The following is a 23,085-nucleotide window of genomic DNA, read 5'->3' as shown; positions in this document are numbered from 1 at the left end:
AAAAGTAATATACAGCAAACCAGTAGCCAACATCAAACTAAATGGAGAGAAACTTGAAGCAATCCCACTAAAATCAGGGACTAGACAAGTCTCTCTCTATATTTATTCAATATAGTACTTGAAGTTCTAGCTAGAGCAATTAGACAACATAAGGAGGTCAAAGGGATACAAATTGGAAAGGAAGAAGTCAAATTATCACTATTTGCAGATGTTATGATAGTATACTTAAGCAACCCAAAAACTCCACCAGAGAACTCCTACAGCTGATTAACAACTTCAGCAAACTGTGGCAAGATATAAAAAATTAACTTAAGCAAATCAGTAGCCTTCCTATACTCAAAGAATAAACATGCTGAGAAAGAAATTAGGGAAATGACACCCTTCACAATAGCCTCAACACTATAAAGTATCTTGGTGTGACTCTAACCAAACAAGTGAAAGATCTTTATGACAGGAACTTAAAGTCTTTGAAGAAAGAAATTGTAGAAAAAAACTGTAGAAATTGTAAAAAAAAAAAACAAACAAACAAACAAACAAACAAAAAAAAAAACTTCCATGCTCATGGATTGGCAGAATTAATATAGTAAAAAATGGCCATCTTGTCAAAAGCAATATATAGATTCAATGTAATCCCTATCAAAATCCCAACTTAATTCTTCATAGAGTTAGAAAGAACAATTCTCAAATTCATCTGGAAAAACAAAAAATCCAGGATAGCTAAAACTATTCTCCACAATAAAAGAACTTCTGGGGTAATTAGTATCCCCGACCTCAAGCAGTACTATAGATCAATAGTGTTAAAAACTGCATGGTATTGGTACAGTGACAGGCATGGAGATCAATGGAATAGAATTAAAGACTCAGAAATGAACCCACACACCTATGGTCACTTGATCTTTGACAAAGAAGCTGCAATCATCCAGTGGAAAAAAGATAGCCTTTTCAACAAATGGTGATGGTTCAACTCGAGGTCAGCACGCAGAAGACTGGAAATTGATCCATTCTTATCTCCTTGTACTAAGCTCAAGTTCAAGTGGATCAAAGACCTCCACAAAAAACCAGACACACTGAAACTAATAGAAAAGAAACTGGGGAAGAGCCTTGAGCACATGGACACAAGGGAAAAGTTCCTGAACAGAACACCAATAGCTTATGCTCTAAGATCAAGAAGTGACAAATGGTACCTCATAAAATTACAAAGTTTCTGTAAGGCAAAGGATACTGTCAAAAGGTCAAAACCACAACCAACAACTTGGGAAAAGATCTTACCAACCCTCCATCAGACAGAGGGCTAAGATCTAAGATATACAAAGAACTCAAGAAGGTAGACTCCAGAGAACCAAATAACCCTATTAAAAATGGGATACAGGGCTAAACAAAGAATTTTTCACCTGAGGAATATCGAATGGCTGAGAAGCACCTAAAGAAATGTTCAACATCCTTAGTCATCAGGAAAATGCAAATCAAAACAACCCTGAGATTTCACCCCACACCAGTCAGAATGGCTAAGATTAAAACTCAGGAGAAAATAGGTGCTGGACAGGATGTGGAGAAAGAGGAACACTCCTCCACTGCTGGTGTGGTTGCAAACTTGTACAACCACTCTAGAAATCAGTCTAGCAGTTCCTCAAAAAACTGGGCATGATACTACAGGAGGACCTTATTATACCACTCCTGGGCCTATACCCAGAGGATTCCCCAGCATGTAATAAGGACACATGCTCCACTATGTTCATAGCAGCCCTATTTATAATAGCCAGAAGCTGGAAAGAATCCAGATATCCCTTAATGGAGGAATGGATTCAGAAAATGTGGAATATTTACCCTGTGGAATACTACTCAGATTTTAAAAACAATGAATTCATGAAATTCTTAGGCAAGTGGGTAGAACTGGAGAATGTCATCCTGAATGAGGTGACCCAATCACAAAATAGCACACATGGTTATGCACTCAGTGGAAATTATCCCAGAAGCTTGGAATACCCAAGAAACAATTCACATATCAAAAAATGGCCAAGAAGAAGAAAGGAGAGGCCCCTGGTCCTGGAAAATCTCAATGCAGCTGTGTAGGGGATTCCCAGGACAGAGTGGCAGGAAGGGGTTGATTGGGGAACAGGTGGAGGGAAGAGGGCTTATGGGACTTTTAGGGGAGGGGGCATCCAATAAAGAGGAAATCATTTGAAATGTAAATAAATGATGTATCTAAATATTTTTTTTAAAGTTAGAACCTTAGTTCTCCTGCTTACCTGTGAAGTATTCTTTATCACTGAGCCATCTCCATGACCCCAGTTATTTCATTTAATAAAAATTGGTTATGTATACCTTAAAAAACAAACAAATTTCTCCTAAACACTCTATTTTATGTTAAGCTTTTCCCTTTGCTTCCCTTCCCTTCCCTTCTCCCCCTCTCTTCTCCTCCCCTTCCCTCTCCTCTTTTCCCCTCCACTCCTCTCCACTCCCCTTCTCTCCCCTCCCCTTTCTTCCCCTTTATATTTTCTGGTGCTGGAATGAAACCCAAGGCTTTCTACATGAAGCAGTCTGTACCACTGAAATGTATCCTCAGTGCTTAAGATCTTTCTCTTGTCTGTCAGCTCAACAAATGTACAGTTAAATCTTTATGGTATTGTAAATTACACATTAGACTATACCGAGTCATTGTCTGGCAAGCCCAATGGGATGGGCCTAATAATCATAAGAACGTGTTCTTTAATAAATTTTTACAATTTGTTTGCTTGAGAATTTATTTCTTTTTTTATTATTTCAAAATCCTGACTGTGCAGGCCGTTTCTTTAGCAGAATGTTTCAAGTCTATCATCTGTTGATTCTCTCAAGCTGACTCCACACTCGTGAGGGTAGAGAGATCCGGTTTTTACCTAGGTAAAACTGAACATGAAATTTGCACTTTTCAAAATCTGAGGCTCTCGTCTCTGTCCAACTGAGCAACTTATGCTGTCCACAGTGAAGAAAGAAAGGCAGCAACAGTAGGCTTGAACTGAACTCAGGTTTGTCAACACTTCAAGCAAGGCGCTCCTTAGTTTTGTAGGAACACATGAAAGTGGGCCATTTACTTCCAAGCCAGAGCTGTAGGCTATTCATATGTTCTGCTAAGCCTAACCACAATCTCTTTTCATGTTTCAAGTTAAAAATATGTAAGCACCACATGTTTGTCATTGTAATGGATACTACAGTGCTGCTACCCCTTGGCCCTTTCATGCTAGAATATCTGCAATACACACAGTCCCTTTAGCTCACAGTTTCTCTTCCCTTCATTCACATCCCGAGCCATGACTCGAGAGTTCCAGCCTCAGTACTGACACAGTACAGAGATGACACTGAAAAGAACCTAGGCTTATCTTTTACAATGTGGAACGAGATCCTTTGTTGTTCTTAACATTAAATTTGCAAATAAAAGTCCATATTCACACTGTCACCATATCAAATGAGCTCATGTCCTGTTGTACGTTATCAGACAGTGGTTAACATGTAGTCTTTGACTGTGGCATTCGTTATGTCCTGTCCAGGACTGCTGATTTACCTGCCTTAGTGTGTGACCAAGCATCTCCATTACGGGACTAAAATGAAAAGTTTCAAGATCATGGTCATGCAGCAGAGGAAATGATTTTACTTCAGCACTAACGCTCACAGAGCAAACTAATCTACAGTAATTCTGTGATTGCATTTGGAAGTAGTTCCTTCTATTCACTCAGAGATAACTGTTACAATACAATGGGTTGCCTCCTGTTTTGTCCCCACAGTGAGCAAAACACACTGTTCACTTCAAAGAAAGGGAACAGTAGTAGGCTGTAGTATTTGTTTCTATGTGAGTTAACAAGTGTGTGAGGATTGTCAGGAGGCCTGGGGAGCATAATGAGTTTGTACCAAAACATTAATGTGGGTTATAGGATTCTCCAGAAAAATATGCATGGGGGGAAGATTATTGCCTTCCTCAGATTTTATTGATAAATCTAATAAAAGACTCATTGACTCTAGTATTCTCACCAGTGTAAGCTTGTTCAGAAATGGGAACCTGTGTGGGTTCAGAACCATCCAATGAAGGGATGTCTGGTTAGGAAAATGTTACAGCTTCTCTTTATTTCCTGGTCAGAATCTGCCTCTCAGGTCATGACTTTGTTTTAGTCCATTTCTGAGACTTTGTGCTCACAACTGGGCCATAATAATTTTTTGTTTGTGGGACAGAATCTGCCCCTAAAATAGGTATAATGTGGTATCACAAGTTTGTATAATGTTTCTGGATTTAAATCAGTCTTTCGAGGTAGAAGAAAATTGTCTTAAAGAAAATGATCAAAATCCATTGCCACTTCTTATTCTCAAATAACTTTTATTTTTTATTTGTATCTACAATTATCAGAAAATTCTTTCACGACTTTATAAACTGCTGCATAATGATCTCAAACCAAATTCTTCCTAGCTACCCAGAATGTGAAAGAATTGCCAAGATGGCGTGAGTATGGCTGGTTATACTACTTTAATATTTTCTTTCTTTTCTATCATCAAATTTCCCCAGTGTTCTCCTTTCTCAATCTTCTCTGCCAACCATGTTGTGAAATGACTCCTTGTAACCCCAAATTTCATCCACTCTAACCGACTCCTAATAAAATGAAACAAGTCAACTCAAAGTGACAGGTTACTTTTCATTTGCCATTGTTTGGTCTCCTGGTTAAACCATTGTTATAAGAAATTATTCTTGTCATAGGATAGTGTCAATTTTCTTGCAAACAAATCAGAATAAACTGGAATGAGGTAAAGCCTCTCTCTGGAGAACCCAATAGTATCTGGGGAATACAGAGAGGAAGAGTCTGGTAACCAATGCCAAGAATGAAAATTCCAGGGTCATCATCCCACACAGCCTGGCTTGATTTGATTAAAACATACATTGTATAATGTGATATGTAGATTTTAAAATAGTAGCAAGTTTAAGTATCTGCATCTTTTTCTAAACTGGAGAAATGGAGTCACCACTGCAATTACTCAGAGAAAAGAGCAAGCAGAAGACAGAAGGTCTTCCCCAAACTTAACCTTTGAGGTTCCCTGGACATTGCTAAGCACACAAAGCAGTTTAGCACATCATTGCATCTTCTGCAACAGAAACGCAGTCAGTTCTGGATAGGGTTGCCCTAAGGAAGGCAGAAGTGTTAATGGCACAATGAGAAGTCAAGAGCATTTCCTTCCTGTCTAGGGAAATATTTCAGATCCTTCCCTTTCACTGCAAAGCTTTCAATCAAATGCTGAATAACTTCCAGGCCCCTGTCCTTCCAAGCTGCACTGTGCTATTATGCAAAGGAAGAAAGAAGGAACTGCTAAGGCCAGGAGTATGACCATCAAGCACATTTTCCCGTTGTTCTTTCTTGGGCTATGTATGAGTCAAATGAAGTTCTCCATGTTCTCTGTAAGAGCTGCACCTTGTCATCTATCTTTATGTATAATTTTATTTTTGTCTACGGTTCCATACATAGCCACTTAGGAGAGGCAGAGAAGAGTCCCTGGAGAAGAGAACTGAATGTACAGATGTAATATTGCAGCCTAAGAGCAAATAGTGTGGCGTGTTGTACCCTCCGGTCTCTATGCTTCTAAACGGCTCAGTTCTTCCCTTTGAACATTCTTGTGCAAGGACAAGCGTACAGGTTGATTCTGATCTTCCCTTTAGAAAATTCGTTACAGTGCTGGGCCTGATTTTCTGCTCCTCTCACGCCACTCACATAACCTTTTAGTTAGGGAAGCCGATGATTTTAAGTAGAGGATGAATACTTACAGCCTCAAGTTCAGAGGATTCTGTTGGGCTTTGTAGCTTCTCGGCTGGAGCTAATGGTAGGAATCCCTCACACTTCCATCAGCATCAGAAGGTTTTTCAGTCAATCCTTGCCTCCTAGATGAAACACCACCTTTGAAAGCATCACTGCTTTGTGTTCTGAGCCCAGGACTTGTTTCGCAGACATTTTTAGCAGCATTAAGCTCATGCCTGGGAAACCTTATATTTTAACAGATTTCTCACTAATTTAAAAACCCTAAGAAATAACCAATACAAAAAAAAGTTATTTTTCTGCCTATATAAATATCACCTCAGTAGGTCTTTTTGGAAACTATGATGGGCAAAAATATCTAGAATAATATAGAAAGGTTCATATGGGATTATTAATTAATTATTAATTAGTTAATTCCTATTGTAGCACTCATGTGAAATGCCCCCACAAGCTCATGGGTTGCGAGTACTTGGACTTCTGCTAGTGATTCTGTGTGGAAAGGTTGTGGAATCACTAGAAGGCAGAACCTCATTGTAGGAGGTGGCTTCCTGAGGCCGGACCCTGAGGTGGCAGCATCCTGCCTTCCTTTCAGTAACTGAGTGATCTGGTGCTCATCTCGCCGTGGCTTCTCCATTCTGAACTCAGATTTTTTCAGCCAAAACAAACCCTACCTCCTTTAAGTAGTCACTTGTCAAGTGTTTTGGCAAAGTAACTGGAAATATGACACGGGTGTCTCCCCTCTCTTCTGGTGATATCTTTGGTATCCACATACAAAGTAGACTTGGACGATAGGCACCTTCTCATCTGTGCTTTCTTAATTCACATTGTGAAATGCATGACAACCCCAGAGCCTCTGAGACACAGATGTATTAGGAGAGTTATTTTAGATCGTGTTGAAACTATCTATAATGACAGGACTATTTTGGAAGTCACTTGTATACTTTAGAAAAACACACAGTAATGTGAACTAAGTTTTCTATGGCTTTAGATAGGTATATGCCAGTGAAACTTCCCAGTTTACTATTTAGATCCCAAAACCATATGTTGGATCAATTATTATTTTAAGATATTTTCATGCACCATCTTTTATTTTCTAAGATAAAACTTATATGGTATGAATATAATTATGCAGACTTTAGGGTTTTTCTAAGTCCATTCAACTACCACTATGATTTAACTGTAAGCATTACAATAGAACCTATGAGAACCTGTTTCTATTAGCAGTCATTCCTGACTTTCTTTTCTGCAGTATTTCCCAATTACACTGCCTGTCACTAATCTTCTTTCAATATCTATGAGTTTGCTTATTCTGAATCACAGAACATATATTGAATTTTATAACAAAGACTTTTTTTTTATTTTGGTTTCTTCTACTTACAGTATTATGATCTATAACTTTCCTTTTCTCAAAATATATGCCTTGGTGTCAGGTCACGTAGCCTCACAAGATGAAGTTAACAAAATTTCTTCCTTTTCTCCTTTTTTGTTTTGTGAAGAACTGGTCTTAGTTCTTTTTCAAATGCCTGGGAGACTTCTCCAGCAAAGCTGTGTGTTCCTGAGTTTTTCTGTGTGGGAAGGCTGGGTTATTAATTTGATTCCTTTGGTTGTTGTAGCCTGTGAAATATTGTTTCCTCTTGAACTTTCTATATTTTAGCAGACATTTTAAATGTTTCTTAGAGTCTCACATTTTCTAGGATAATGCAAAACAATGTAAGTAATACCTATGGCTTTTAGTTTACTTTGCATTACTGAAGATGCTTCAAAATTTTTAATGTATTTACATTTTAGTATTTACTTTAATTATATTTCCATAGTATTAGTGAAGTTTCATATTGATAAAAGATAGTGCACTTAACCTGTTTTATTACTTATATCATCATTATATCATCTTCATTTTAGAGATGATAAAATTGTAGAAATATAAAGGCTTTTAAAAGCTCATCTAGCAAGAAAAAAAATAAGGTCTGAGACCCAAAGCTTTGCGTACCGAGCACACTTCAGTGATTCACATTTGATCTGAAAGCCAAGCACTGTTAACTTCCTAACAATCTAATTCTAGACATAATCTGTACAGACATCTCAATGCTCAACTTAAGCATAAATGTCTCCTAGTCTGCAGTAATATTATGTCAAGTCAGATGGATCATAAATATTTTTAGTTCAAACCACCTAAATCCCACTAAAAGTAACTTCTCTTTAAGCAATGTGATTTCAAATCTGCTACATATTTAAATCCATGATGTTGAAGAGAAACTGTCAACACATCCATACATAGCTAACTTACTTTTACTTATCTTCCTATGGGCATTACCTCTTATAAATGCTCCCCTATCTGGCTTTGGACCTAACATGGTATAACCAATGTTGACCTTTTAAGTGGAATATTAGTGTGTAAAAAGGGGAACAGAACCACAATGTGTATATTTTTTATTCCATTTTTCATCAGAGAGTTCAAACCAACATTTATCAACACATCTGCACTGGAAACGCCATTGCTTAAGCAGTTCATCTTCCAAGTGCTAATGTTTCTTTGCTCCCACCATGATTGCTCTGGGAATGGCATTGCTACCCATCCCATGTCCAACCCCCAAACTTTGAAACAGTGTACAATTCCCTCTGTTTCATCTCTCACACCTCCCTCTAAATCCTTCAAGTAGTCCAATCCTTTCAGTTCTTACCCAACCACTTCAATTTCATTCTCCTTCCTGGCTAAGCATGGCGCATCTCCATGGGCTGTTGTGATACTCAGCCTTCTCAGAGTTGAATCACCAAGCATCTTTGCACTCTCTACAGCATTCATTCTCTGCCATGATGATCTTCTTGCCATGATGATCTTAGAAATCGATTGGACAGATATTATGAAGAATTATTAGCAAATCACTTCCGCCAGCTCTGACTTGGGGTCCACTTAACACTCCAGCTTCACATCTCTGGAATTTTAGCTCTTTTTGCATTTAAATACGATTTTGTAATTAAAATCACACTACTTCGTCCTTTTCTTTTCTCTCTTAAAGGCTTTCATGGTTTCAACAGCTTGTGAGGATGAACAGGCCATATTCTCAGTAACAACTGCATTTTGTCATCGTTTATGTAGACCTGCACAGTTCTATCTTTTCCTAGGACTATCAGTATTTATTTTCATGTGTGTTTTCTTCATACTGCTCCAAGTGAGCTCGTGAATATACTCCTGGCCAGGGTGAGCATGGTGAAAACACTGTGTTGCTATAATTTCCAATGGAACATTTTCTGGTCGATTTTAAGATTTCTTTCTTTTGGTGTGTGTGCACGCATGTACATGTGTGTTTTAAGTATGCATGCATATTTATGTGTGTGGACCTGTACATGTGAGTGTAACGATATGTGGGAGTTAGAGGTCGATACTGAGTATCTGTCCTCGGTAACTCTCTGTTTGACCCTCTGAGATGTGGTTTCTCACTGACCCTGCAGCTCTCCACTGGAAAGGTTGACTGACTAATAACCTCTGCACCTGTAACTGTCTCTTGCTTCCTGCTAGGATAACACAAATTCATCTTGGTAGTCAAAATTTTCATGGGGGCTGGAGATTTGAGTTCAGGTCAGATACTTTACTAACTAGTATTTTAAAAACTGAACCATCTTCCCAGAAAGTACTTATTTTCCTTGATGTTTCCTAACCTGGCACATGGGTTCAAGAAGATGCCTAAAATACAGAGAGCAGAGGTTGGTACTCAGCCTTGAGGCTTATGGTAAAGTCTTATTGTGTTATACTGTCCTGTAGTAATATCAGACAATATTCTAGTTATTTTCCTTTTCTTTAAAAATATCCTCAGCACTATGAGTCAGGGCTGGCCCCCTATGCACCCTAGTGAAGAAAAAAGCCTTTAACTTAATAAGCACATTATATCACAATCTGCTTTATTTCACGCTTGCTTTCTTTGAGTCTACTGTAAAGTCTCCTGGGTTGACACTCTGTTCATTCAGCAACTAGCAGAGTGCCTGGAACATAGGAAAGGCACTCCATTAATGTCTGTTAAATAAGCATGGACAATCCAGCATACACCCAGAAATGTAAGATTTGGGGAGAAAGAGAGCAATTATTAAATATAGTACATTTTCTCCTTCCAGGAAAGGGACATTTTGAACAAATTAAAGTTTTACCCTTTCCACGTACCATTTTAACTTTTACAACTACAAAGTGCAGAAAATGTCATTACAGTGCCAATACCACTCCACTCTCTGTCATGAGATGCCCTTAGGAAACAGCAGGTTTACCCTAGAATCCAGCTAGAAGGAAGGAGGACAATCAGAGAAGGCCAGTTCCCTCAGAAATGTGAAGGGGTCTGCATTCAGTCAACGTGCCCACAAGAATCTCCAGATACTTCAGAATTTCCAGAGCTGAAATGTTGGTTTACTTAGCTGTAAATATTACCTTGACAAAAGACAGTCCTGACACCGCTTCCCACTATTTTCATCCGATAAGGACATGACCATTTTGTGTATTTCCGTAGGAACCCAGGAGATATAACCTTTCTAGAAACATCCAGAGAGAAAACAATTTATTTCACAATTTATAGCAACATAAAGAGTTACCAAGATTTAATGTAGAAAACATCTATAGGTTGGAGTGGAGAAGAGAGAGAGAGAGAGAGAGAGAGAGAGAGAGAGAGAGAGAGAGAGAGAGAGAGAGAGAGAGGAGATTTTTATTCAAATCCCGGGAGCAATCCAACAGCTTTGTGAGAGAAAGAGCTCCTTTTCATGTCAACGAGTTCTGAATTCTCAAGTTTGGGCACAGAGCCCATCCTGTGATATGTTAACTAAAAGAAAAATGTCTTTTCAGGCATCTGCGTTCCCTTCTCTCCATTTCCATAGCAAGCTGTTTCAAGGTGCTTCATGAAAAGCTTCTCAAATCCAATGTGCTCCAAAAGCCACAAGTTTGATGGCTGATGAAAGAGTCCCTGAGAGTTTTTGCATCTCTTCTTTAGCAAAGATCTTGAAAAGCCAACTGACTGGGAAAGAACACGATTCATCCTGCGCAGACGCGGACGTTGTTGAGTGTCTCTCGGGCGTGTTCTGCCTTCACAGCCTATTCACCAGCTCCCTGCAAGCTTCCTGGACTGTTTGCAGGAGGCAGAGAAACACTGAGTCATGAGAAATCGCACACCGAACTCTTTCATTTATGGAAATTGTGAGTTTAAATGTTACAAATAGTCACACTTCTGCTCACGTTACATGAAAACACATACAGTAAGTCCTTTACAGAACTCCCTGGAAAGGAGTGATTCTGTGCAGCTGAATATTCCAGATGGCTTAAAGCTGTTTAACCCAATAAATTCCAGCTACTAAAAATGTAGCAGATATCTCTGAAACAGACTACACTTTGGTCTAAAAACTTTTAGGACTCACACTTACAGATTCGTCCAATTTATAAAACGTTTTCCCAAGAGTATGCACAATCTTCAATGCATTTACAACAGTGCTGTTTGCAGATGAACTCGGGAAATAGACTGTGCCATTTCATTTCTTTGAGTCTGTTAATGTTCCTAAAGAGTCTTTATTTCTTTAATTTTTATTTCTAATGAACACTGTATTAGAAATAATGGGCAATCCTTGTATCACTTGATTAAGGACTCCTTTAAAACAGAAAAGAGTTAAGCATTGTGAATGGATGTGCACACTACATGCTAGCGTAAAACAGTTTGTGTACTCAGTACCTACTACACAGGGCACACAAGATATTTTCACATTGGTCCATTAACATCTGTGCAGAACTTTTCAGGTAACTGAATATCTGTTTCTCCCTCTATGTCTAGTGCAATTGCCTGGATTTCTTTTTGTTGCTTTTTGTGTGGTGCCCTGTGCTTACCAGAGTGATTGATGTTCAGTGGATATAAAAGTATATGTATAACAATGAAGTGCTACGTCTGTGCACAGCATCATGCATGCTTTTTTGCTTTCTTCATCCTTCTTGGTTATTTCACTGGAAAGGCAAATTGGTAGTGTGCAGGGATTCCTCTGTCTTTAGGACCTAAATCTGCAGTTTCCCTATAACTAGGAACGATTTTGTTTATCCCGACAGGGTCCTTAGGGGTTTCTACAGATAATAGCCACCCAAGGTTCATAGACACAAGGAAAATAACACTGATGGTCTTTTTTTTTCTTTTCTTTTCTTTTCTTTTCTTTTCTTTTCTTTTCTTTTCTTTTCTTTTCTTTTCTTTCCTTCCTTCCTTCCTTCCTTCCTTCCTTCCTTCCTTCCTTCCTTCCTTCCTTCTTTCTTTCTTTCTTTCTTTCTTTCTTTCTTTCTTTCTTTCTTTCTTTCTTTCTTTCTTTCTTTCTTTCTTTCTTTCTTCTTTCTTTTTTTGTCCTGATGTTTCTTTCCTTTTTTCTGCCAAAACCTTGTTATCTAGAGAGTAGTCTGGCCTGAAAATCATGACCTTTCAGTTTCAGTCTCTTGAGTATCAAGCAAACGTTCATGTGCCACCAGATGATCCTATTACCTTATTTCCATTTCACAGTCTTCTTCATGGTGTTTCGTTTTTGTGTTCCTGTGGTGATCTGAATAAGGATGGTCAGCCACATAGGCTCATAGATTTGCGTGCTTGGTCATCAGAGAGTGGTACTAGGAAGGATTAGGGAAAGGATGTGGCCTTGTTGGAGTGGGTGTGGCCTTCTTGGAGGAAGTGTGTCACTGGGGGGTGGGCCTTAAAGTTTTGAGTGCTTAAGCCAGGCCTAGCGTCTCTGTCTTGCTGCTGCCTGCTGGTACAGATATAGAACTCTCAGCCAGCTCTTTAGCATTCCAAGTCTGCCTGCATCTTGCCATGCTCCTTTTCATAACAATAACGGGCTAAAGCTCTGAAATGTTAAGCAAACCCAATTAAGTGTCTTTCTTAATGAGAGTTGTTGTGATCAGGGTACCTTTTCACAGCAATAGAACACACTAAGATAGTTCCCTAAGATTCTGCCACTGACGGTAGAATTCTTCTCCTCTAACTGTGGCACAGCTCGCAAACATACCATTAGGATGATTATCTCTTCCATAGACAGTTGAAACCTGGTAGATATAAACAAATCTTTGGAGTGAAAAGTGCAGGTTAAAGACTGGTTCTCATTTCCATCTGTGCTTATGACTTAGGCAGGTGACAAGCCTTTCCTATCCCAGGAAAGGGACTCATGTCTGCCAATAGAAGAGAGGTGAGTTTCATGTGGTAATAGTGGCCAGTGTTTCTAAGGTGTGTAGCTTTCTTGTGTGAAGGTTGTTGTGAGGAAAGATCAGGGAGTGTGATACAGTTTGACAGCACACACAGTGCGTCAGCACTTTCTTTACAGGATACCATCTGAGCTAAAATGTTGGAGTCCCCAAACTTTTGGTTGAGTTTGTACAACTGTTTCGGTTAATTCCTCTGACAGGAAGAGTTTGTTGTCATACATCCATACATAAAATTGTATGACGAGTCTAGAAACATGAAGGGTCTTGAAAGCCAACTCCCAAACTCTGGTTATTTTAATTAAATCCAAACTATTAGGAACATACTTTTGAGTGTTCAAATTTTGCTTTTTTAATTTATAAATTAACTCTCCTAATTACTTCATATTGTAAATGTAGGTGAAAAGAGCAAAGGGAAGAATCCTTTTCCTAATAGCCATGTTCTCCTCCTTTGTTACATATTTTCTTATGGTAATATTGTAAAGATGCATATAGACTTAGGAGTGAAATAGTTCAGAGAGATTTCATAGTTGTTAATTAAGTGAGACTCAGATTATCTTTTCAAAAATCTATAAATGTTTTACTAAGCATCAAGACTCACACATAAAACATTATATACATCTGGGTGTGCCTTTATTAAGGCCATGTAGGACTGGTATAAAACATCAAATAACAACAAAAAAAGTCACAGAAAAAAATTCTTAATCTTTGGATTGTAAAGCATCTAATGCCTTAAGTGGGCATGCATACGATGGTATCACTGCTATATTTTTTTAGGGTGCTGTAAGATTCTAAACATATACATGATCTCAATCTGTCTTAAAAAATGATTCCTAAAAAATAAGCACAGGAAAATTTGCACTTTTGCCACCATGGAAATGTAAATTAAATGCTGCAACAAGATACTATTGCACACATACTTCAAGAAGTATAAATCAGAATGATTAACAATACAAAGAGGTAAGACAAATCTGGGTCTACCAGTTGTAAGTCATACATAGCTGGAGAATAATTCGGTCATCTCTTAGAGAGTGAAACATACAGTCTCCATGGATTGGTCATCTTATGACTACATGTTTATACAAGAGACAATAAGACGCATGTACATGCATTGTTGGTTTGACTGTATTGGCTTTGTCCATAATAGTCTAAACTGAAAGCAAACAAAGTCTCCATAAGTTAATGCATTCATTAACTGACAGAAATGAAATACACTAAATTACTGGTACATGAAACCAGAAGCATGGATTCCAGAAATCTAATGTTAGCCGCGGCATGTCTGAGAAAAAAGATATAGAATGCATACTTACATTTATGTGGATTTTAAAATAGAAAATGTGATCTAATGGAGGATCATAACAGGTCAGTAGTTGTTGGAGGAGTTCTGGCTAGAGAGGTGCAGGAAGAGACAGTCTGAGTGGTTGCAATGTTCAGGTGATGAATGAGGTAGTGAGTGGGTGGGGTCAACTCTTAAAGGCAGCATTGAGACATTGCATATATGTATAACTGGTACTAGAACTTGTCTCAAAAAGAACAATTGAACTTGATTTAGTTTCCTCACTTAGCCGTGTATTATTATGAATTCAAATCTGGATTCACATTGGAGAGATAAAAGTTACCATAAGAAACACAAGGTTATGGCTAAATGGCTCATCTATTAAGAACACATACTGTTCTTGCAGAGAATCTGAGTGTAGTTCCCAGCATGCACATCTGGCAGCTCACAACTTTGTGTAACTGTAGTTCCAGGAAGTTCTGACACCTCTATCCTCTGAGAGCATTGTGCTCACATACACAAACCCATATTCAGATACAAATACACAGCATTTACAATATTTTAAAAACAAATTCAATGCATACATTCTGGCTGCAGAGGCCCTGAATTTGAAAGAGAGAAAGGGAAGACTGGTACATGATTGGGGCCGAAAAGAAATGAAAGGTGGGAGATGGTGTGATTATATTTTAATTAAAAAAAAAAGTAAAAAATATTCTTAATTACTGTCTCCCATAAATTGTAGCTTTAAGTATTAATAGCATGTATATTTCATCTATATAATCAGTAAAATCAATGTACCAATGTTTAAATACATATAATATATATATTTTAGTTGTGAATTTTTACAGTAAACATTGTAAACATACAGAAATAAACCTGTATTAGAAAGAATAAGGTTTTCATTTTTGTTTGGTAGTAAGAGAATAAGTAAAAATAATTAAAGCAATGTATAAATTTGTAAGTAAACATGCATTTTGGTATTTGGATCTAAAACCAGGGATTGTAATCATGACAGGTCTTGGTAATTTTTTCATATTTTCTCCTTATTGTACATCAACTGAACAAGTAGAAAAATGTCTTACTGATACCCATAACTAAATATTATAAACCCATTGAGGAGAACTATACTTATAAATAAAAATTTGATTAAACGAGATGAAATATATATTACATTTTGTTTACAGGGAGGATGTATTAATTTAAATTATCTTTTCTCACCCTACTACATTAATAAAATGTGCCTGACAGTCATCACACTCTTACAGGCTAGCGTTGTTATGAAAATATGGTTGCTAGGATACCTCCATTATTTCATCATCGTGTTACACTGATTTATCAATTAGTAAGAAACACTCAAGTTAATTCTCAGTCACATTTATACACATTTTTGCATATGATTTCCCTTATCTCCAAGTGACATTTCTCTCTGTGCAGTCACCTTCTACTCCATAAAATATTAAACACGAGGTTATCACATCAGCCTATAAATTACAGCAGCAAACTGTCCCCTCTTAACCTCTCCTCTTACTTTCAATCATGGTAAAAGCTCTTAGAGCCAACACCCGTGCATCTATTCAATTTTTCTTATACTTCTAAACTTATGTCTAAGAAAACTGATATCTAGGAAAATATATGTTTAGAATTGGTATCTTCACTCATTTTAAATTTGTTTTGAAAGTAATTCAGAAAGCTAAACAGAAATCCTTTCAAAAGCCATGCCTGTGTAGCTGTAGATATTGGTAATTATTTCCTGGTTTGTAGTTACACTTTAGGGTTGTATTCACTAAAGATATTCTCTATGGAGTCCTATAGTTAAATTTCTACCAGAATCTGTAGACACTCTTTTGAGCAGTTTGGTGTATAATTAAAAGGGCTTTGGTATGCTATATTCATTCTGTTATATTTTTCCACTTAGATTTTATCCAAACCGGATAATAACTGGAGAGGGGCTCAGTGGGTAACAACATCTTCAACTCTTGTACCCAGGTACAATTCCCAGTTTCCACCTGGCAGCTCATAACCACTTGGTACTCCAGTTCCAGGTAATCAAACACTCTCTTCTGGCATTCATCAATTCCTGTATGTATGTGGTATACATGAAGTCCACATGCATGCAAATGAAAACAGATAAATAAATCTAAAAATTTCATGTCTATTTATTGCAGTCTATTCAAAATAAAACAGGCTTAAAATAAATTTCTTTTTTTGTTTTTTTTTCTTATATTAATGATTTTTTTATTCGGTAGATTTTTTATTTACATTTCAAATGATTTCCCCTTTTCTAGCCCCCCACTCCCTGAAAATTTTAAAACAATTCTTTGGTATACATATACTTTTCCTATATAATAAAGATTAAAGAGAATAAAAACAAAATAAAACAGGCTGCATCTTCTTTCAAAAGCTAAGGAAAAACTGTGAGAAAATATTACTCCCTTAAAATAAGTGTAAAAGTTGAAATCATTTCGACTCTATTATTATTATTTTTTTTAGAAAAAGAATAGTTTGCTAACTGAAAAGATAGTTAACAATATACAGGAACCTGAATCTTGACTAAGTCATTTGCAAAGTATCTTGTATAGGCCAAAGTGAATTAAGAGTTCCTACTGTTTATATTCCTTTTAAAGGTGCTATCATACTGAAAATTTAATGGTTGATTTAAAATTTTCTTTTGATGTTTTATTTAAACTATCAACATTGTAAAATAAAAAGAAGCTAATTAGGGAAAAAGAAGACACTGAAATCAAGAAGTGGATGTCTGAATTCTTGAAAAATGTTTTCTACACAGTTCAACATATCTTTATTTATGTGCAAATAATTTCAAGGCTTTTGTATCAAAACTCAAACTATACAGATGTAATCTTTCAGGAAATTTGCCTGTGCCAAAGACTGTCTGCAGATGTTTTCAATTCACTGAAGTATATGTGTGGTCTTCACTGCAGGTCAGAGAAAATCTCTCTTTTGAAATTTCCATGTGTGTCTTGGCAAGTCATCTAGTTGAAGAAAGCACAAACTCAAATGAGAATTGTTGTCCTTTATCAATCTGGCATTCTCAAAGCTAGGTGAAACATGCTCTCTAATGAACCATGAAGACATATTGATATATTTGAAGTTTTCATGTCCCTTGTATTATTTATATGAGTTTCCAAACCAAGGCAACCAAACATTTTAAACTGTAAGCAAAAAAATTAAGAGCTGGAAGCAGTAGATAGAGTATGGAACCTAAAAGGATAATGATGTGAGGATCTGTTACATATATACATACATACATACATACATACATACATACATAAAAACAGCAATAGGAACTTACCTTTCACTAACTTGAACTCACCTGTAGTGAGATCAAGGGCAGTAGTGATAGTCTGTACTATATAGGGGATCTTTTGGAACACTAGATTCCAGTGTAGATTCTTATGCCTTTTAAAAATTATTATTACCTGGTCTTGGTCTGCTAAAGGGAGTATTGTAAGTATCTATTAAAAATCTTTATACACACACACACACACACACACACAAAGTCACAGTAAAGCTCAGGAGTGTGGTACTTTTGATAGACTTATATTATTCAGATTTTTGTTTCTATGTTATTTCATTTTGTCACTCATTTTTCTGGAATTTTCCTTAGCAAACAATTGTTACAATTACCTCTAAGATCTTCCATCCCTTGGGTAGCTTGTACTTTTGTCAGGATGAATATATTTTCATTGTATCCATTAGGGAAATTTGGAGATATTTTCTCATAAAGCAGAAAAAAATGACTGGCTATTTATTATGCTTTTCTATGATTTGGCAATACCTAATTAATCTAGACAAATGATCGTTTCCTTGTAGGCCCTACTTCTGTTTTGAATTTATCATGTGACCTGTGTCTGAACATATTATGAAAAGGTAAATTTTAATATGACAAATAGTTGATATCACCTACAGGTTCCTTTCCATTTTCAGATATTTAAAACATGAGTAAGATTAGTATTAAACAAAAATTACTTCAGTGAGCATGACATAGAAATGTCTGCTTTTGCCAAAAGGCTTCAGACTTCTCCTAGCAGCTACTGAAGTAACTCTGTACTTTGTGTTAGAACATATTTTTATTTAGATATTACTGTGTTCTTTTGATTAGCTTTATAAATTATTTTTAGCATATCTGTAGCCTTTGGAGAAAATGGATAATTATTTTGTTTGTTATAATATAATAATTTGAAATTACCACAACATAATTCTATACATCTTGTCAAATGTTTATTAACCGACAACTCGATATAATAGACGGACATACTTTACTTATTCATGATGGTTGAAATGGCATGAATGTTCTAATTCCAATTTGGAGGTAAATGGGTGGGGTCAATCTTACTTCTACAAATTTGTTTAGACTTAGTTAAGTTCTTCAAAATCATAATTGGGAGTAAATTATGTCAATTGCATTACAGTTTATGAGGACATATTTCCATACTGCCTTACAGATACACTAAAGTATACCCAACCTTCTAGAACACAAGCCTTAGTGCTCAGCCCTTGACTGGTGGAGGCAGGAACATCAGGAGTTCAAGGCCATAATGGATTAAGTGATATCTCAAAAAAGTCAACTAAAGAAACAAAAATTAGCTAAACAAAAAATTTAACACAAGGTGAAATAAGTCATTCTTCCTTTCTTTAATTACGAATTCCTCCTTAGTGTTATGTGCCCTTGTATTTGAAGGTCTCAAAGACAATAAAAGAAGTAAGCAAGAAAAATAAATTTCCTAAACAAAAAAGTTAAAATAATGCATACTAGAAATATAAATTTTGATGACTACAGACATGGAAGGCCATGGGTGTGAGTAGAAAGAATTATTAACCAATGTAAATCATAGAAAAATGTGAATGGGAAATGAAGGATCAGTCACCAGAAGGAAAGGCGAGAGTGGATGGCAGATGAAGATGAAGGCGTGCTTTTTAATTTAGTTTATTATTGTGAGTTCACTGCTACCCATAAATGCATCAGAGCAACAGCTCTGGAAATTAGGGAATCTGCAGTCAGTGTGCATCTCTGTTTTGAGTGGCTTATTTCTCTTTCTCATGGGTTCTCTATTGAAATATAAAGTACAGTGAGTACTTGCTCTGAAGCATGGAGTGTGTAAGTTTTATCTGTATGTTCTGCCTACGATCCAGTTTTCAAAGTGACATTTAGTGCCTAATCTCCACCCAGTACCCTATGGAAAACTAGTATGTGAACTTTCTGAGAAGCTGTCTGTTACACAGGAACCAGGACTCCATTACAGCCTTTGTGCTTAAGCAGAGGCACTTTTGGAACCGAATATCTCACTTTACAGATTATTCCAAACTGAGGACACTTCATTCAAGAGCAAGCTTCAGAGATGATGGAAATCATCTGCACTTAGAAGAAAAAGACCTGTATCATCACGAGTGCTTCCCGGGGAAACATAACTCTGAAGAGACAGCATCTAATCCATCATATAAAAAGGGTATAAATAAATTTCTCCAATTTCCTTAATTAAGCATCATAACATTTTGAGCACAGCAGTCTGTCAATGGTACTCCCTTTCAAAGGTGAAGAGATGCTGTATTCTTGATGAAAGCAACAGTGTGTGGCACCACAATCCATTCCTCTAAAACAAATGGTTACCCTGAAGGATACTTCAGGACCTACACAGAAGCTTGAAGAACTCTTTTAGGAAAGGCATGGAGTATCTGTCAGAGCCAAGAGTGACATCATGTTAATATAAATTACAAACGAAAGTATATACAATAGGCTTTCTATGCATTGTCTCTGATTTCTATTTACCTTTATGTATACTCAATTTTAAAAATATATAAATGCATTTATTCTGCTTATTGGAAGCACTGAATGGGTGCTTAAATTGATTTTTACAAACTTCATAAATTTGAAAGTATGCCATGCTAAAAATACTATTAGTCACAAATTCCATAATATTTCTCATGTTCAAAATTTGGATAGCACAAAAACAAAAAACAAACAAAAAAGATTTATAACCTTCCAAAGTTTATGGGTATGCCACTTCATCAAGAGAGAAATTCTCATCACTACCTCTTTATAAATTTGTGAATATTTTTGGTCCATGTTGTCTTCTATTATTGAGTGAAAGAAACAAGTCAGGAAAGTTTGGTTCAATTCTGATGTCCACATACTTATTCAGTCATGGAGTCAACTCAGGAAAGACCTTGCATTACATGACATTACATATTTATGAATTCTGCAACCTACACTGGAATAGACAGAATTTTACAAGTCTAGTTATCTTATCAGTTCCTAGTAACACAATGAATTCAACTGGAGTGTTGTTAGCTGCATTGGCCTGGTCATAGCACCTAGACATATAGAACTCTGAAGAAGCTGAGAACTGTGTTCAATCTTGGTATATTTCTTCTAGAAACTTCTCTTCTGCTATATTAGGAAAAAAAAAACCTATTGTGCTATTCTACAGCATTTGACCCTATCAGAAGACTCACACCTATGAGAGCAATTGTTTTCGCCTCAAACAAGTCTTTCTCAAATTATGCATAGGCATGTTAAAAAAAAATGTATTCTACTTGTCAGTCAATGCAGAAAAGCACTGAATATTCACTTGTCACTCATTGGAAACCCTGAACTTTTGTACTTAGTCTAGCTCAATGCTCATTGTTTCACAACATGTTTTGAGAACATAATGGAAAGAAAAATATTCATCTAATTTGGGAGAAGTGGCTGCTACATTTTCGTGTGGCATGTGGCCTTTCTCTGTACACAATGGTCCCCTGCCATGTACCAGCCTTCAACTCTGGCATGTCACCTGGCCTGTGGCATCGTCTCACATTCTCATGTTCTCACACTTGTGCTGTGGTCCAACCAACGTATTAAGCCAAAGCCAAAAAGCAGGTGGGACACAAGCTTGTTAGAGACTGAAATGGCAGGCCGCATGCCTCTCCAAGTGTTTTCAACAACTAGGGTTTGTTTGGAAATTTCGTCTCCTGGTTACAATAAACATGACTCAGTGGAGCATCCAGCCGAGAAGTGGCATGCCCTTTCTACACAGAAAGGAATTATCATTGTTATTGGGGAAATATGCTATTAATTATTTATAGAATAATTTTCCAAATCACCCATTTACTACTGAACTCTATTTTCTTAAGAGGAATGTAAGTTAATAAAATCTAGGACCTTAAAACATGACTTGAGAGTGACACAATTGTAGCTATATCCAAAGTTCAGATAGCAGAGTATGGAGGGATGCGTATATTATAAGCGGCAAATTAAAAGAATGGAACTCTTGGAGTTTGTTCAGTAACTTTTTTGAAGTGAATACACAATCTTATAACACCTGATTAAGTCACAGTACGGTGTACTGATTATCTTTCATCAGAGTTATTCAGCTCTGAAAAAGTAGTTCTCTAATAAACCTAAGGTAAATCATCCCTTAAAAATCACCTCTGAGTCTAAAATTGAGAATCTTGTCAACACAGAAATCCTAATTCCAATAACACCACAAGTTTCACTATTACACACAAGTAATAACTCAGAAAGAAGTAATACAACCACTCATCTTCCAATGCATTTTCAGAATTTAGCAATAAGATACTGAAGTGGGTCCATTTCTTGTAAATTGATAATCTATTTTCTAAGCTGGATTATAGGCCTTTTGAATATTCCCATTTCTCTGATATTACTCACATATTCACAAATTATTACCATGTATTTTATGCCACTGATGTTGGGCCTAATTGATCATATGATATTCTTCAGGTAGAAACACTTTAACAAAACTCATAGATGACTTACAAGATATTAGTAAATTCGTTCTTCATATAAATACCCACTGAATAATGAAATATCTTGTTCTACCAAAAGTCTAGCTACATTTCATTTCTCAATATCATCTACTAAGCTATTCCAAATTAAACTTTAGATTACACATCAGTAAACACTTAAAATGATCCTACAAAAATGTTCCCTTCCAGAATTATGGCTCTGAACTCAATTGATAATCAAGCAGAGATGCTGGTTTTGGATTATCAGTTATCCAGGCAGTTAGATGAATTGCAATGTTCTAGAAGATACCTTTTTTCCTCCCTCCACAAGGTAGAAGCTTGCTTCTGAATTTTATTAATGAGGCTCCATCTTTGCTGCCAACAGCATAGGTTAGATGACAGAGATAAATGAAACTTTCACTGGGGGCAACATGGAGGACAAGGGTGACATCATTCCGTTCTGTTACATTTGAAGTTGAAACACATTCCTAAGTGATTTAAATTATACTGGAGGAGTATCACTTGAAGTGTTTTCATGTTTTTCTCAATTGAACGGGTATGGGTAGAAGGCTTTGTATTTCATTCTGATCTGTTTTTGTCTCTTTGTGCTGAATGTGTGAAACTATACCTAAATGTACACAGTGTACCTTACCTGTTTGAAGTCAAGTATGGGTAGTTAGCTAGCTTCTGTCCTCATATAGAACAAAACATCCAAACAACTAAGGTATCTAACAGACCATAGTTAACTTGAGAACTAACTATTAAAGGTGGTAAGTGAGAAATAATATAGGTTGAGGTAATTTCTTTTTAAAATTTCATGGAGAGGGAAACATTTGAATACCAGTAGACATTTGACAAGGAGAGAATGTGGGGAATATTTTAGGCAAATGCAGCAGCTTGAGGGAAGATATAAATGCCCAATATGTGCTTGGGAGTTAGCCAGGGGGACAGTTTGTCATTCAAAAAAGAAAAAAAAGCAGAAGGAGGCTAGGGTGAAATACCAATAGAAGGCCTGTTGGCACAGAGCATGGAAGACCCAGGATGCCAGAATGAGGAACGTGTACTTCATAGGCACTGTGGAGGAAATGAGGGCTGCTGCTAGCTGGGAGATGGTCTTCCAGAAA

Source organism: Apodemus sylvaticus, chromosome 3, assembly GCF_947179515.1.
Source record: "Apodemus sylvaticus chromosome 3, mApoSyl1.1, whole genome shotgun sequence".
NCBI lineage: Eukaryota > Metazoa > Chordata > Mammalia > Rodentia > Muridae > Apodemus > Apodemus sylvaticus.
This window is presented reverse-complemented; position numbering follows the sequence as displayed.